Source organism: Lissotriton vulgaris, chromosome 8 (assembly GCF_964263255.1).
Source record: "Lissotriton vulgaris chromosome 8, aLisVul1.2, whole genome shotgun sequence".
Classification (NCBI taxonomy): domain Eukaryota; kingdom Metazoa; phylum Chordata; class Amphibia; order Caudata; family Salamandridae; genus Lissotriton; species Lissotriton vulgaris.
The window spans coordinates 24,365,306-24,384,253 of NC_141696.1; positions in this window are offsets into that span (position 1 = coordinate 24,365,306).

The following is an 18,948-nucleotide window of genomic DNA, read 5'->3' on the forward strand; positions in this document are numbered from 1 at the left end:
CTTGCTTGAATCCAGTGGCAAAGCGAGCAAGGGACTCACATCTGAGCATACCCTGACAACTTATGGCGAACAAAGCGGCACTGCGGAACAAGGCATCACTGCTCACCTTTCCACCACTGGTGAGTGAGTCTCCTACCACGTGCCGGTACACAGTGCAGTCCACCAGCTCCCTCTTCTAAAACAGAGCCCAGAATTAGGAATGGCAGAGTACATATAACTGCACACACATTCATCGCTTGCCTGTCCAGGCTGCTGCCCCCCCAGCCCCTCCCGCCGCCCAGTGGTGTTTTCCCACCCCAGCGCACCCAGGCCTCACTGCTCACCTTCCGCCACCGGCGTGTCTCCAAGAGGGCCCACCACGTGCCGGTGCAAGCTCAAAGGCCGGGGCCCGCGACCTTGGCAACCACAAGGTGGCACACTTGATTCTGGGTCTTGATTTCTCAATGGGCGAGTATATATCAGTGCACAGGGCATCATCGCAGACTGCATACCCGCGCAGCCCTTTTGGTGCCACTAACTTTGTGAACCGCGAAGCAACGCCACGTGGTGGTAGGCCCGTGCTGGACGCTACACTGCGGTCCATCAGGGCTCACTAATCCTCACCAGTCCGGACCACCAGGACGGGGAATCATCGCAGGCTGCACACCTGATCAGCACTTAAGGTGCCCCTACCTCAGTGCACCAAAAGTCTCCGTCCCTCTGTGTCCGGTGCCACCAAGTCTTTGACCCGCAAGTCATGGACCCTCTATGATTGGGTATTGTGCTGCGGACGTCATCATGTAAGCTCCAGTCCTGGGCAATGGGAGGTGTTAGTGCCCTAAGCCCACATGCACGACTAATCTGCACAGGCACACACCCAGATAGAGAGTGGAAATGACGTCCAGCATGTGCGCACCAGCCTTTTTCTTGGCAGGGTCACGTGTCCTGTGATTCCTCTGCGAGATGGGTGTGGTGTGGGTGTAAACCAGGCGTGAGGGAGTGGCTGTGGCATGCTGACAACTAGATCTGTGATCAGCAGATCACTACAAGGAAGACCTGGGACATGTAGCGTTGTCGTCCCCCCTGTAAGCGTAAGCGGAGTGGGCTGGCCTGGCTTATGCCAGTCCAGCGGAAGGGTGTGAACAATGACCCCATGGTTCTGGGTGTGGTTACGTCATGGGCTGTATGATGAAGTAACTGATGTGGGTATCCCTGTTGTGGTGCTGCCGCCACCCGGACCGCAATCAGCAATTTGTCACCCTGTGACCCAAGTCCCACAACATGAGCAAAATGGATGTAAGGGGGAATCACTTACCCTACACACATCCATACTTCCAGATGTGAAAGATCGTGGACATGACACATCTGTGTTAATATGAATGATTAATGCACATTCAGTGGAGTGTTGCGGCAGGACCAGTACAGGGCCATGCAAAGCCCACTTTACAGTTTTAGCCTGTGGAGGGCCAGCTAAAGTCCTTCAGAGAATGACCAGTCCAACGGATGGGGAAGAGCTCAATTCACAGTGTGAATGCTGTGTCATTGGTGACCAATCGCAATAAGGCAGTCCATGTCGAGGTCAAAGGTGAGTGTCGCGGAGATTATCAGGGGACAGTGGAGGGTCATGATGCAGAGGGCAGAACCAGGCAGCAATAGTCCAAATGGCAGAGATGATTACTGTGAGAAGTTGGCCTGGTATATGCTGTCCACTAGTGATAGTGGACACCCTGCACCAGTCCAAACAACCCTTATTGATAACTAGCAGCCCGTCCCGACATTGTCCGGGTATGAATTGCTACCGGCCAGTAGTATATTGGGGCAGATTTATGAGGCCCTTGCGCCACGTTTACGCCGCTGTTGCGTCACGCAAGGCGGCGTAAACGTGGCGCATCCCTACGAACGATTTACAACGTGACGCATCTAGGCAGATGCGTCACGTTGTAAAGCCCTGCGCCGCTTGTGGGCGTTCCGGCGCAGGGTGGGCGTTCCGGGGCAGGTGCGCCTCGCAAAAGTGGCTGAGTGAAATCTATGAGATTTCACTCAGTCACTTTTAAGCCAATGCTGCGTCAAAAGCCTGCGCCTGCTTGAAGCAGGCGTAGGTCTTGACGCAGCATTGTTAAAATGGGGCACCCCCGAGCCTTGCTGGAGCTGCGTCGCGCTTGCGACGCAACTCCAGCAATGCGCCACATTTCCGGCATAGATGCGTCACGCATCTGTGCCGTTTTTGCACCATGGTGCGCCGCATTATAAATGCGGCGCACCATGGGTGGCGGAGCTGTGGCGCACTGTGGTGCATGTTAACTGGCGCATCCCTGGGGGTGCGCCAGTTAACATAAATCTGCCCCATTGTTTTGTAGGATTTCGTTTGAATAGCAGTTCTTATCTGTGACAGGCCTGTGAAACCCTCCGATTTACAGTGCACTGCTGATGCACTTAAGAGTGTGCGTTCAGTAGTGTGTGAACTCGAGTTTCCCTACTGTATTTTTTCTTTCAATATAATATAGCGCGAACTCGACAACATGGCATGAGCACAATTTACATTACTGAAGAACACATTCATTTGTGGTAGGCACGGGGAGACAAAGCGATTTGCCTGGAATCACAGGATGTTAAGCTGATGCCGAGATTCGAACGTAGCTCCCCAGCTCTAAAGTTCGCAATTCTAGACCTTGTGGCGGGAGGTGTGTCTAAAAGTGTATGTCGGTGCTAGCCATCAATGAGAGAGACATGTGCATTTTTCAAATCGGTGGTGAAAAAATATGAGTATGTTGCTGGAGATGTGGGCCGCTGTGCCGCCAATGTATTTACCGGGGGAGGGTAAACACCCATTATTCCGCAACTTTCTTTCCGCATACCATGACTCCCCATACTTTCATTACGCAATGCCATTATAACGCATGGCATTACATTTTATATGCTTTTACCACGCATACATTTACAACGAAATTCGTTGTAAATGCATGAATGGTAAAAACATGTTTTTGTTTTTTAACGTTTGGATAAGGTAAGTATGGGTATAGGGGTATATGTGTTGGGGTACTGAGGTATATGTTTTTGGGTGTTTGGATATTTTTAGGGTTCAGGGCTAGGTTTGGGTTTTGGGGTATAGGGGTATTTTTAGGGTTCAGGGGTAGGTTTGTGTTTTGGGGTATAGGGGTATTTTAAGGGTTTAGGGATAGGTATGGGTTTTGGGGTACAGGGGTATTTTTAGGGTTCAGGGCTAGGTTTGGGTTTTGGGGTACAGGGTTATTTTTATGGTTCAGGGCTAGGTTTGGGTTTTGGGGTACAGGGGTATTTTTGGGGTTCAGGGTAGGTTTGGGTTTTGGGGTACAGGGGTATTTTAAGGGTTCAGGGCTAAGTTTGGGTTTTGGGGTACAGGGGAATTTTAGGGTTCAGAGGTAGGTTTGGGTTTTGGGGTACAGGGGTATTTTTAGGGCTCAGGGCTAGGTTTGGGTTTTGGGGTACAGAGTTATTTTTATGGTTCAGGGCTAGGTTTGGGTTTTGGGGTACAGGGGTATTTTTAGGGTTCAGGGGTAGGTTTGGGTTTTGGGGTTCAGGGGTATTTTAAGGGTTCAGGGCTAGGTTTGGGATTTGGGGTACAGGGGTATTTTAGGGTTCAGGGGTAGGTTTGGGTTTTGGGGTACAGGGGTATTTTTTGGGTTCAGGGCTAGGTTTGGGTTTTGGGGTAGAGGGGTATTTTTAGGGTTCAGGGGTAGGTTTGGGTTTTGGGGTACAGGGGTATTTTAAGGGTTCAGGGCTAGGTTTGTGTTTTGGGGTACAGGGGTATTTTTAGGCTTCAGGGCTAGGTTTGGGTTTTGGTGTACAGGGGTATTTTAGGGTTCAGGGCTAGGTTTGGATTTTGGGGTACAGGGGTATTTTACGGTTCAGGGGTAGGTTTGGGTTTTGGGGTACAGGGTTATTTTTATGGTTCAGGGCTAGGTTTGGGTTTTGCGGTACGGGGTATTTTTAGGGTTCAGGGGTAGGTTTGGGTTTTGGGGTACAGGGGTATTTTTAGGGTTCAGGGCTAGGTTTGGATTTTGGGGTACAGGGGTATTTTAGGGTTCAGGGGTGGGTTTGGGTTTTGGGGTACAGGGTATATTTATAGGGTTAAGATGGGTTGGTGTTTAAGGGTGTTGGGGTATTTTAAGGTGTAAGGGTGGACACCCGGAGCTGGAATGTACAGAACCTGGGAAGAAAAAAGAATGAAATATTGGGCACAACTCTCTATTTTTTTCCGTAATCCCACGCCTAGCACACGCCCCCAGCAAACGCCCACAGCACACGATATGAGACATGGCATGAAGTGCTAGGTTTGGGTTTTGGGGTATAGGGGTATTTTTAGGGTTCAGGGGTAGGTTTGTGTTTTGGGGTATAGGGGTATTTTAAGGGTTTAGGGATAGGTATGGGTTTTGGGGTACAGGGGTATTTTTAGGGTTCAGGGCTAGGTTTGGGTTTTGGGGTACAGGGTTATTTTTATGGTTCAGGGCTAGGTTTGGGTTTTGGGGTACAGGGGTTTTATTAGGGTTCAGGGTAGGTTTGGGTTTTGGGGTACAGGGGTATTTTAAGGGTTCAGGGCTAAGTTTGGGTTTTGGGGTACAGGGGAATTTTAGGGTTCAGGGGTAGGTTTGGGTTTTGGGGTACAGGGGTATTTTTAGGGCTCAGGGCTAGGTTTGGGTTTTGGGGTACAGGGTTATTTTTATGGTTCAGGGCTAGGTTTGGGTTTTGGGGTACTGGGGTATTTTTAGGGTTCAGGGGTAGGTTTGGGTTTTGGGGTTCAGGGGTATTTTAAGGGTTCAGGGCTAGGTTTGGGATTTGGGGTACAGGGGTATTTTAGGGTTCAGGGGTAGGTTTGGGTTTTGGGGTACAGGGGTATTTTTTGGGTTCAGGGCTAGGTTTGGGTTTTGGGGTAGAGGGGTATATTTAGGGTTCAGGGGTAGGTTTGGGTTTTGGGGTACAGGGGTATTTTTATGGTTCAGGGCTAGGTTTGGGTTTTGCGGTATGGGGGTATTTTTAGGGTTCAGGGGTAGGTTTGGGTTTTGGGGTACAGGGGTATTTTTAGGGTTCAGGGCTAGGTTTGGATTTTGGGGTACAGGGGTATTTTAGGGTTCAGGGGTAGGTTTGGGTTTTGGGGTACAGGGGAATTTTTATGGTTCAGGGCTAGGTTTGGGTTTGGGGTACAGGGGTATTTTTAGGGTTCAGGGCTAGGTTTGGGTTTTGAGGTACAGGGGTATTTATAGGGTTCAGGGCTAGGTTTTTGGTTTTGGGGTACAGGGTTATTTTTAGGGTTTAGGGATAGGTTTGGGTTTTGGGGTACAGGGTATATTTATAGGGTTAAGATGGGTTGGTGTTTAAGGGTGTTGGGGTATTTTAAGGTGTAAGGGTGGACACCCGGAGCTGGAATGTACAGAACCTGGGAAGAAAAAAGAATGAAATATTGGGCACAACTCTCTTTTTTTTCCGTAATCCCACGCCTTGCACACGCCCCCAGCACACGCCCACAGCACACGATATGAGACATGGCATGAAGGGCTAGGTTTGGGTTTTGGGGTATAGGGGTATTTTTAGGGTTCAGGGTAGGTTTGTGTTTTGGGGTATAGGGGTATTTTAAGGGTTTAGGGATAGGTATGGGTTTTGGGGTACAGGGGTATTTTTAGGGTTCAGGGCTAGGTTTGGGTTTTGGGGTACAGGGTTATTTTTATGGTTCAGGGCTAGGTTTGGGTTTTGGGGTACAGGGGTATTTTTAGGGTTCAGGGTAGGATTGGGTTTTGGGGTACAGGGGTATTTTAAGGGTTCAGGGCTAAGTTTGGGTTTTGGGGTACAGGGGAATTTTAGGGTTCAGGGGTAGGTTTGGGTTTTGGGGTACAGGGGTATTTTTAGGGCTCAGGGCTAGGCTTGTGTTTTGGGGTACAGGGGTATTTTTATGGTTCAGGGCTAGGTTTGGGTTTTGGGGTACAGGGGTATTTTTAGGGTTCAGGGGTAGGTTTGGGTTTTGGGGTTCAGGGGTATTTTAAGGGTTCAGGGCTAGGTTTGGGGATTTGGGGTACAGGGGTATTTTAGGGTTCAGGGGTAGGTTTGGGTTTTGGGGTACAGGGGTATTTTTTGGGTTCAGGGCTAGGTTTGGGTTTTGGGGTAGAGGGGTATTTTTAGGGTTCAGGGGTAGGTTTGGGTTTTCGGGTACAGGGGTATTTTAAGGGTTCAGGGCTAGGTTTGTGTTTTGGGGTACAGGGGTATTTTTAGGCTTCAGGGCTAGGTTTGGGTTTTGGTGTACAGGGGTATTTTAGGGTTCAGGGGTAGGTTTGGGTTTTGGGGTACAGGGTTATTTTTATGGTTCAGGGCTAGGTTTGGGTTTTGCGGTACGGGGGTATTTTTAGGGTTCAGGGGTAGGTTTGGGTTTTGGGGTACAGGGGTATTTCTAGGGTTCCGGGCTAGGTTTGGATTTTGGGGTACGGGGGTATTTTAGGGTTCAGGGGTAGGTTTGGGTTTTGGGGTACAGGGTAATTTTTATGGTTCAGGGCTAGGTTTGGGTTTTGGGGTACAGGGGTATTTTTAGGGTTCAGGGCTAGGTTTGGGTTTTGAGGTACAGGGGTATTTATAGGGTTCAGGGCTAGGTTTTATGTTTTGGGGTACAGGGTTATTTTTAGGGTTTAGGGATAGGTTTGGGTTTTGGGGTACAGGGTATATTTATAGGGTTAAGATGGGTTGGTGTTTAAGGGTGTTGGGGTATTTTAAGGTGTAAGGGTGGACACCCAGAGCTGGAATGTACAGAACCTGGGAAGAAAAAACAATGAAATATTGGGCACAACTCTCTTTTTTTCCGTAATCCCACGCCTTGCACACGCCCCCAGCACACGCCCACAGCACACGATATGAGACATGGCATGAAGGGCGGAACGTACCACATGCCCCCAGCGTTTGTCACGCCCACAGCACAACACAGACACGCCCACAAGGGACTACTTTGCTGGCACGGTTCTTTTACCTTTTAAATGTATATGGTGGGCGTCTGCATAGCCTATGTACTTCTGCTTCAACTGCCCTTTCCAACGCTGTATTGGGTGTTGTGATTGGTGCTGTGGTTCCTGAGATTACCCGCCTCAATGGTTTGGGCTCTCTCTTTATTATATTAGAATGTATTTGAAAGTTTTAACAGACTAACAGCTAGATTCAATGAAGCATTTTTGTGGGCGCAACGGTGCGAATCGCAGAATTCGGCCGTTTGCGCCCGCAAAAATGGCATTTGGAATTCATCAATGGGCCATGAACTCGCAATTTGATAAATCGCAAAAAATTGCGATTTTTCAAATTGCGATCGCATTTAAGGAATCTCAATTTGAGATTCCTTAAATGCTATTCATGAACCATTAATAAATTGTGATTTCGCTATTTTTTGCCGCTATTTACTGCAAAGTCTGACTTCGTGGTAAATAGCGAAAACTGAGAAAAATGCACTTTTGTGCATTTTTCTCAGTTGTATGTTACTCACACACATGTCCTTTGGACATGTGTGTGCGCAACATAAGTCTAAATTTACATTTATGGGGTGCTACATGGTGTTCTTTGGACACCCCTAGCACCCTTGAAATCGCATCCTTATTTGCGATTAGCAAATTGCTAATTGCAAATAAGGAATAACTCCCTATTCATTCCTATGGGCCTTTAGTCCCATAGGAATGAATGGGGAGTTATTCCTTATTTGCGATTAGCAATTTGCTAATCGCAAATAAGGAATGTGTAGGAATCGCAATTTATTTAGCGATTCCTACATGAATCCCGTTTTGCAAGTCCTTAATAGTGATTCCTTAATAATCGCTATTAAGGACTCGCAAAACGGGACTTTGATGAATCTAGCGGAAAGATCTTTTTCTTATACACCATTGCACATTACAATATTGCATAGTCATATATCATATGGCGTTCTTTGGTGTCGATGACGTTTCCATGCAACCATTAGATACTGGGCATCATCCTCAGGACAACATAATATTTCATTGTTGTCTTTTACAATTGCACTATGCCTCGATAGCCGGACCAGCCATCGAGCTCCTGATCTTGAAACTGTGCGATTGTGCACTTGTAAGGAATCCATATCTCGACTATCCAAGTGGAATCCCGAATTAACACGATCCCTATCAGCTGGCCAACCACCCCTTGTGACCCCGAGCTATCGCGCCCGCTTCTGATCCAATTTGCAGTGATGCGATTTAGGCAAAAAAGGCCAATATGGCTATGCAATATTGTAATGTGCAATGGTGTATAAGAAAATGATCTTAGTCTGTTAAAACTTTCAAATAGGAGTATACAGACATATTTCACTTTGCCTTTGGCCATTCTGTGCTTTGTTGTATTGTCTCACTGTTTCGTGGGTCACGGCTGTGCCCACTTGTAATTGAATGTTTCTAACAACTTAATTTTATATATATTTGTATTTTTTTAGTCTGTCAAAAGTACTTTATTCGGTTCATATCAAAAACCATAAAAGTATGCAAACATCAAGAATCAGGCCCGTTATATTCATTAATTAAAAATGCAATTTACAAAAAAAAAAATACAATTTACAATCTCACATTAACAGTTTTAAAATTTATATATACAGACTTCATCACAATTAATTTGGGTCATAGACTTTTAACAAAACATTAAAAGGATTAAAAAAAACAGTCTCACTAAGCACACTACTTCCAAGTAAGTTTTTTGCCCAAACGCATTGCTATGGTCAAAAAAGTAGAGACGGTAAAAATTTCCCAGATGTTTGACAACAGCTGAAGGTATAAGAGGGCTGGTTTAACTTGCCTGAAGCCTTTATCTTTGATCAGTGGGAAAATGAATGTTTTCCTTATTGTGATAAAATTACAAAAAAAGACAAAGTGAGTAGTATCCATAATGGAAAAGCCATCACAAGGACAAATCTCAAAGTCTATAGCCTTGGTCCAGCCTTGGCATACTGTAAGAAGGAGATGGAATTTATTTAACCTGAACTTGGTTAACAAAAATCTGTGGTTGGGGTTATTTACCACTCACAGGTATAATTCCATTTTACCATAGTTTACGAGCAGCTGATGCGCTCTTACAGTTGGTTTGATCAGTTCTTTATTTTCTCTTTCTAGACCCTTGATGAGCTTGTAGGTTTCTTTTGCCCACTTTACATCCCCCTTATTTAATTTAGTGGGCTGACAATTCAGGACGCCCTAAGATGCCAGCCAGCTTTTTGACATAGTACAACCATGGGATGGAATTGGAATAATTAAGGGCTAGACAGTCCCTCAACACCTCATGATTAAGTTCAAGGTCAGGATTCAACCACACTGCAATCCATTTCAGCAATGGAGCCAGAGCTATTCGGTCTGCCAAATATTCCAGCCCACATTCTTGATGGACGATGTAGCCTGGTGTAGATTGGGGGACCGATAAGATATTCTTTAAAAACTTGTCCTCTATGCCTTTTAGCAGCCTTACATCCTTAAAGCCCCATAAATCAGCACCATACATGGCTAGGGAAGTACATTTAGCATCATAAACTTTTAAAAAAGCCTGCAGAGGTTTCACGCCGAGTTTTCTAAGGGTGGGCGTAAAATCCGTTTCGGGGGCGAATTTGCGGATTTTCCGTGATTTCGCGATCCGCGAATCTCGCGAAATCGCGGTAAAATCCGCGAATCAGCGGGGACGAATTTTCAGCCAAGCAAGGGTTACAGCAGCAGGTGCAAAAGTTGAACCTAATTTCTTTGTAACCTTTTACAAAAGGGTTACAAACAAATTAACTTCAACTTGGACACCTGCTGCTAATTGCTTCCTGGCGCCTCGTTGCCTACTTGCAACTATTCTCTGACCCTGCTCTGACCCTTGAAGCAGGGTCAGAGAATAGTTACAAGTAGGCAACGAGGCACCTGTCCAAGGAATTAAACCTCATCAGGAAGCACTTACAAATATAAAAAACAGGAAGAAGGGAGAGGATGGCAAATACTCCCATTTTGAGTTGTCAGGAGGGGTTAAACTAAAAGACCTTTACAGCACAATTTTCATATGCATTTTGCTAAAAATAAAAAGCTGTATGTTCTGTAGGTGCAACTCAGGAATCTGGCCCTTCAGAGATCCGGCCTCTCTTTCTTTCTCTCGTTCTCTCTCTCCCTCTATCTATCTATCTATCTATCTATCTATCTATCTATCTATCTATCTATCTCTCTCCCTCTCCCATAAATGACTGCATGGGTAACTTCGCTATGCAAGCGGTTTGCGAAGACGCAAAAATCCCCGCGAACACGCAAAAAACCCCGCGAACACGCAAAAAACCCCGCGAACACGCAAAAAAACAAAAATCCGCAAATTCGCGAATTTTGGGGATCGCGAATTCGCAAATCCGCAAATTCGCGGAACGCAAATTCACAAAATTCGACCATGCTTAGAGTTTTCTCGCAAAGCTGAGTACAGCCAGGGTGGCCCTTGCAAAAACATTTCGCTTAACAGTCATTTGGGGCAACCATGAGGAACTCTCATCAAAAATAACCCCTAGATAAGGAAAACTTGAAACTTTATACAGCTCATTTCCGTTACAAAACAATGCCTTCATTTTTTTGCCCTTTGTGCCCACAGCCATTACATGGGATTTTAGAAAGTTAATACTCAAATCTAAACCAATCATAAAATCATAAAATGTATTTAATAGCAGCTGCAACCCTACTGTTGTGCGTGCCAGGAGAGCAGCATCATCCGCATACAATAATGCCGGGGTAAAAAACTTGCCCGCCCTAGGTATATCTTTGCACGCCTCCTCTAAAACTGTGCCTAGTTCATTAATATAGAGTGTAAAAAGAAGGGGCGCTAAAATACACCCCTGTCTCACCCCGTTCGTGATCCCAATATTGCCAGTGTTATTGCCTTGGCGGTCAAACCTAACTGTAGCAGTGAGGTCCCTATGGAGATCTGCCAGGAAGTACACAATGTGTTCGTCAATGCCCAGTTTTAATAATATGGGCCACAATTTTGACCTATTCACTCGGTCAAAAGCCGATGAAAGGTCCATAAATGCTATGTGTAATGAGCCCCCTTTGGCAAATGTGTACTTCCCAATTAACATCTGTAATTTCAGGCTTTGATCAATGGTGCCACGCCCCTTCCTAAACCCATATTGAAGGATCGAAAGTGTATTATTCTCATCCAGTGTGTCAGATAGTTTACTTAAAACCACACGTCCTAAGACTTTCACTGCGGAGTCGATGAGCGAGATCGGGCGATAATTACTAGGGGGCATATTACCAACGATTAGCGATATTTATCGCTAACGATGCTTAGCAACAAATTTTTTAACTCAAAGCATCGCTGGTAATTATCGCAGAGATAACTTGCTATTAGCAAGGTTTATCTCAGAAGTGATAATAATCTTCGCGCTAACTGCCAAATGAGAGATTATCACTGGAAAACCAACGATAATCTCTCGAAGTTTGGCGTTAGCTTGATGATAGGGGCTCACAAACTTAGCCATGATATCCACCTTCCATAGGATATCATGGCTAAGTCAGGAAAATACCAGGTGTAAAAAAAAGCAGTGCTAACCGCGGTTAGCGCTGCTTTTTTTTATCGCTAATAGGGTTAGCGAAATCCTTGATAATAGGAGAAATGTCGCTTAACAACATTTCTCCTATAATTTTTCTCTGGAACGCCCCCTTTGCATCTCATTAGAGATGCAAGGGGAAGCGTAGAGAAAAAGGGTGCTAACATGCGAATTTGCGTGTTAGCACCCTGTTGCTGATAGGGAGATAATTTTATCTCCGCTTTCTTGGCTTTTAAAGCCAAAAAAGCGGAGATAAATCCCTTGATATTATGCCCCTTGGTTCCCCTCTGTTATCTTTTTTATAGATCGGCACAATGACTGATTTGGACCAGGTAGTCAGAATGCTGGATTTGCAGACTCTGTTAAAAACATTTGTTAAAATTATGGACCATAACTTGATGTCAGATTTGAAGAGGTCGGCAGGAACACCATCGGGGCCCGGAGCCTTGTTACTAGTCATTCTCCCGATGGCTTCTGCCACTTCCTCCTCTGTAACCAATAAAGTATATGAGGGCCAAGTTGGGGCTGGTAAAACCTCCTCCCCTACAAAGACCCCTTCATAGACTGATTTAAAATGAGAGTACCACACCTCTTCCTGTATGGCACAATCTAACTGGCTATTACATACATCATTAATATAGGGCTTGTTGACAAAAGACCAGAATTTAACACTGTTCTTCAACACATCAACAGATGTTAGTTCCTCCCAGGCTGCTTCTCTAATTTCGCGCCTTCTTGCTTCTACTACCCTTTTATACGTTTTCCTCAGGGAGGCCACAAGGACCCTATCCACTGGCTTACACTTCAGTGCCTATCTTAGGTTTTGGTTTGCCAGTGTGCAGTTGTGATCAAACCAGCCAAACCCCCCTGGTTCCTTTGCTTTCCCTGGGCATTTAAGGGCCGTATTAATTTGGGAGCAGATTGCTAAGTAGGCGGCTGAAACCTCTTTGTCATCCGCTTCCACATCCATACATATTTGCATTTCTTTACCTACGCTGTCAATAAGATTGATTTGAAAATCCCCTGGGATCACTCTACTCCATCTTATCCTTCTTGCCTGGTCAGTCAAGACAAGATCATTTTTTTTTACCCTATTGCTACATTTATCGGTCATTCTAATTATGTCACTCATATTAAGGATTACTGGGTTGTGGTCACTAAAATGAGACCAGCTCACAGAATAACTATTAATGTTATTCCATAATGTGTGATTTACAAAAATGTAGTCAATAGTTGATCCTTTCCCTCTCCCTTTAAAGGTTGGTATGTTTTCATCTTCCAGTTGCGGGACATACTACCTATTTAGAGTATGATTATTGTATATAAGTGATGCCTCCTCTGAAAATAAGCCAAAAGATAGTAGATCACTCAAACGAAAGGCCGAAACAGACGTCGAGAAAAGAGCTGCAAAAAGTAGGAAGTATGATGCCTCCTACCTGGACCTTGGATTCACGTGCGTCACAATAAATGGTGAAATAAAGCCACAGTGTGTGGTTTGTGGCATGACCTTGGCTAATGAAAGTCTGAAACCAAACAAATTAAAGCGCCACTTGGAAACCAAACACGGGTCACTGGTAGGAAAGAATACAGGTTTTTTTGCCAGAAAGCTGGAAGACATCGTCCACCAAAAAGACATTGTGAAAAACGTGGTCTCCACACCAACAAATGCCTTGAAAGCATCTTACCAAGTGGCGTACCATATTGCCAAAAACAAAATTTATTTATGAGATTTTATATAGCGCGAACTTTACCCGAAGGTGTCAGAGCGCAGACCCAGTTTCAACCATAAGGACTGATGGTTACAATCGGAAAAACAGATTTGCAAATTTTTGACTTACATAAGAACCAGTTGAAAACATACGGACTTAGGATTACATGCGTTATAAAAAGTTTAGGATTATATGCGTTACAAAAAGGTACAAACAGAGAAAAAAATTGCAAATGTACAAGAGATAGAATCACACAAGGAGGAGATACAAATGGATATATTCTAGGCCTATACTAGTAATATCTCTATCAACATAGGGAGGGGATACACATGGATATACTCTAACAGTTACATAGGGGACTAGTCGTTAGAGTTATATCTGTATACATACGGAAGGGATATGACTGGATATACTCTAAGAGTCACATAGGAATGGTGGAGAGCACAACGGTCTACAGCATATACTAGTGATTAGAGCTATCTCTATATACATAGGGAAGGGAAAGGACTGGATACACACGGAAAAGAAATTGCAAATGTACAAGATGTAAAGCCCTTTACTACTGGGGAAAAAGTGATACTTCCAGAACAATGCTTGAAGAAAAAGCGGCAGAGAAGTTGAAAATGTTACCACTCTCAGACACAAAAATTTGCCGCAGAATCTGTGACATGTCTGAGGATATCCACAGACAACTCCTTGAACGCTTGAAATCGAGTTTGTTTGCTTTGCAATTGGATGAAGCGACTGACTTATCTAAGGACGCTCATTTAATAGTGGAAGATTTTTAATTCTGTAAACTAATCAGGGGACAGGCAACTGCATCAACCCTGTCTGACATTCTCAATGACTTCCTGTGCTCCAACGGCTTGAAATGGGACAGCTGTGTTGGGATCTGTACAGAGGGGAACAGTGTTTACAACGCAACTTTTTTTTGTTTTTTTTTTGTTAACAGGCTGACGAAGAAAACAAAAGAAAAATAGTATATTAAAACACAATACATACATAATAATTATCATACAAAATATATACAAAGCCAAGTCAATCCAGAAAAAAGAGAAAAAAAAGGAGAAAGAAGAGAAAAAAAAGGAATGAGGGCATAAAAAGTAGAGTAAGAGCAATTTCTCTTTAGCGGTCTCGCAAGCTATAATATTTAGCAGATGAAAGACATCAAAGTCTTTCTTAAGTATAACATCAGCGCTCAACAAAAGTTCCCCAATTTTTTTCATGCTTTTTCATTGCTCTTATGCCCCTAATGTTTGCTAAAGCTAGTTCCATTGAGTGTATTTCAGTTACCAGTGCCCACCAATCCCAGACTTTTGGTGTTTCTGAGCTAATCCAGGCTCTTGCCAGAGTTAATTTAGCACAGGATATTAGTATTGTTATCAAGGCAGCATGTGGGGATGGAACTGGATAAATGTCTAGTAAGACCGATGTGGCCGTAAGCGTAGGCATCTGAATCCGTTTCATATTCAAAACTTTTTCAATGTCACACCAAAAAGTCTTGAGACTCGGACATGAGAACAGCATGTGTACCAAATCAGCTGCTTCGGTAGAGCATTTGGGGCATTTAGTACGATCGCTGTAGGTGTTATTAGGGGACCATTTAGAAATTCTTTATGGGGTGTAATATAACATACATATTGTTCTAAATTGTTGGAGTCTTAGGCCAGATGACCGTACTCGTTTATTAATATTCGTAAAGGAGCTTTTTATCTGTTTGGAGGTTATATTTGATCCCAGTATTCTACTCCATTTATCAGCAAGCTTACTGCAATCATTAGATTTAAAGGCGATAAGGAGTCTATATGCTTCGCTTATAACAGATTTGTTTTTTAATGAATGTAGACAAATCCAGATGTCGCATTCAGAAACCTCCAAAATTTGTTTTTTGTTAATCAGATAATCATGTATCTGTCGGTGTTTGTATCTCATGTTTTCGGGTATACTATACTAGCAGCCCGTCCCGACGTTGTCCGGGTATGAATTGCTGCCGGCCAGTAGTATATTGTTTCGTAGGATTTCATTTTGATAGCATTTCTTATCTGTGACAGGCCTGTGAAACGCTCCGATTCACAGTGCACTGCTGATGCACTTAAGAGTGCGCGTTCAGTAGTGTGTGAACTCGAGTTTCCCTACTTTATTTTCCTTGCAATATTATATAGCGCGAACTTGACAACATGGCATGAGCACAATTTACATTACAGAAGAACACATTGATTTGTGGTAGGCACGGGAAGACAAAGCGATTTGCCTGGAATCACAGGATGTTGAGCTGATGCCGAGATTCTAACGTAGCTCCCCATCTCTAAAGTTCGCAATTCTAGAACTTGTGGTGGGAGGTGTGTCTAAAAGTGTATGTCGGTGCTGGGCATCAATGAGAGAGACCTGTGCATTTTTCCAATTGGTGGTGAAAAAATATGAGTATGTTGCTGGAGATGTGGGCCGCCGTGCCACCAATGTACTTACGGGGGAGGGTAAACACCCATTATCCGCATATTTCTTTCCGCATACCATCACTCTGCATACTTTCATTACGAAAGTACCATGACTCCGCAATGCCATTATAACGCATGGCATTACATTTTATATGCTTTTACCACGCATACATTTACAACGAAATTCGTTGTAAATGCATGAATGGTAAAAGCATGTTTTTTGAAAATGTTTGGATAAGGCAAGTATGGGTATAGGGGTATATGTTTTTGGGTACTGAGGTATATGTTTTGGGGAGTTTGGGTATTTTAATGGTTCAGATATTGTTTTGGGTTATGGGGTACAGGGGTATTTTTAGGGTTCAGGGCTAGGTTTGGGTTTTGGGGTATAGGGGTATTTTTAGGGTTCAGGGGTTGGTTTGGGTTTTGGGGTACAGGGGTATTTTAAGGGTTCAGGGCTAGGTTTGGGTTTGGGGTACAGGGGTATTTTTAGGGTTCAGGGCTAGGTTTGGGTTTTGGGATACAGGTGTATTTTAAGGTTCTGGGCTAGGTTTGGGTTTTGGGGTACAGGGGTATTTTTAGGGTTATGGGGTAGGTTTGGGTTTTGGGGTACAGGGGTATTTTAAGGGTTATGGGCTAGGTTTGGGTTTTGGGGTACAGGGGTATTTTAGGGTTCAGGGGTAGGTTTGGGTTTTGGGGTACAGGGATTTTTTTTAGAGTTCAGGGGTATGTTTGGGTTTTGAGGTACAGGGGTATTTATAGGGTTCAGGGCTAGGTTTTAGTTTTGGGGTACAGGGGTATTTTTAGAGTTTAGGGATAGGTTTGGGTTTTGGGGTACAGGGTATATTTATAGGGTTAAGATGGGTTAGTGTTTAAGGGTGTTGGGGTATTTTATAGAGTAAGGGTGGGTTATGATTATGGGGTGCAGGGGTATTTAAAGTAGGGGTGGGCGGAATTGGCGCGGACTTGGTACAATAAATCCGCAATATTTCGTTCCGTCAGATTTCAATTCTTAAAACAGAAACCTCATATATTCAAGGTAAAATAACAAGTATTTCTACATGCTAAAATGCATATAGTCATTTCACAAAAGTGAAATTAGCTTCCAGCAAGCAGTGAGAGAGGTGATGATTTTGAGATGAAGCCCCTGCAAACCATTATGGGACGAGATTAGCAGTGGGAAGTGAATATTATAGTATCCAAATAATTCTACAAAGAGCTGCAGTTCACCTGGGGGCATATTATCAAGGGGGTTTATCTCCGCTTTTTTGGCTTTAAAAGCCAAGAAAGCGAAGATAAAATTATCTCCCTATTACCTAGCTGTCGCTAACACCAGTTAGCGACAGCTAGTAGGAGATAGCGACCATCTTGGGCCCCACTTTGCATGTCAGTGATATTTATCACTAATGACATGCAAAGTGGGCGTGCCAAGATGTTAGCGACTGAAAACAGTCGCTAACATCGCTATCTCCTATTACCAACTTTTGGAGATATTCGCGCTAAGCGCGAATATCTCCAAAAGCTAACACCTGCCCCTGAGCAGTTCTTAGCAATGTTATCCAATGGGAGGTGGATAACATGGCTAAGAGCATTAGCTCGGTAATGCATGAATATCGCTGACTTTTCAGTGATATTCATGCATTGCGGCGATTTTTATCGCATTTGCGATAAACCTTGGTAATACCAAGGTTTATTTGCGGTAAAAATCGCCGCAGCTCAGCGGTAAATTTTTGTCTCTGACCAAGCAAAAGCGATAATTATCACTATTGCTTGGTAATATGCCCCCTGGTTCTCCCCAGTTGTCCCCAAGAGGCAAATGCAATAGCATTTAAAATATTATACATCAAGCTGCAGTTCACCTCATGGTCCCTAGATGTCCCTGATGAGGCAAATGCAATAGCATTTAAAATATTACACATCAAGCTGCAGTTCACCTCATGTCCCTAGATGTCCCTGATGATGCAAATGCAATAGCATTAAAAATATTATATATCAAGCTGCAGTTCACCTCGCCGTCCCTAGATGTCCCTGATTAGGCAAATGCAATCGCATTTAAAATATTATACATCAAGCTGCAGTTCACCTCGTCGTCCCAAGATGTCCCTGATGAGTAAAATTCAAAAACATTGAAACCCTTACATGAATGCTAAAAATTATGCTAAGCTTATCCCATAATGCTTTGCAGGGCCTTTTAGTTGTATTTTTGCCCATAACTGTGCTTGGGGTGGTTCTAAGAGAATGGGACCACCAATGAATTACTATTTAAAGGGAGCAGGAATGTATAGAACCTGGGAAGAAAAAACAACAATCATGACGGAATGCACCCAGCGATTGTCACGCCCCCAGCACACACCCACAGCACAATGCAGACACGCCCACAAGGGACTACTTTGCTGGCACGGTTCTTTTACATTTTAAATGTATATGGTGCGCGTCTGCATAGCCTATGTCCTTCTGCTGCAACTGCCCTTTCCAACGCTGTATTGGGTGTTGTGATTGGTGCTGTGGTTCCCGAGTTTACCTGGCCAAAAGGTGCAAGTTCTCTCTTTATAATAGTAGTATAGATAGTAATTTAAGAGTATTGAAATCCAAAAAACCTTGTGTGTTATAAAGATCCCCTAGAGTAGTAATGCCTAATCTGGACTATCCGCGAGTAATATTATCGTTGAATATGTTTGGAAGACCAGGGTTACCCCATAGCGGTAATTTTGAATGAAAAAAATTAGTATTGCAAAACGAAAGAATATTGCCCCATATCTTTGTTATATCTCTAGCTGTCTTAAATTTAACCCTTTTGTAAAATTAGGGTCTTTGGTTCTAAATAAAAACAGATTTGAGTCTGATTTCAACATAAAATGATGAAAAAATAAAGCCCTTCCTTCGTTGAGTAAGGAGCGTAAGCGATTAACAATTTGCAATTGGATGAAGAGACTGACTTATCTAAGGACGCTCATTTAATAGTGGAAGATTTTTAATTCTGTAAACCAATCAGCGGACAGGCAACCGCATCAACCCTGTCTGACATTCATAATGACTTCCTGTGCTCCAACGGCTTAAAATGGGACAGCTGTGTTGGGATCTGTACAGAGGGGAACAGCGTTTACAACGCAACTTTTACCACAAAGTACCTTTACCACGCAACTTTTACAATGCAAGTCGTTACAATGACTTGCACTGGGGGGCGCTGTAGGATAGGGAATAGTTTAATTTACTATCCAAAACTTTCCCTACTATCCACGGGGATTGGAGTTGGAATAGTAAATTAAACTATTCCGTATCCAGCGCC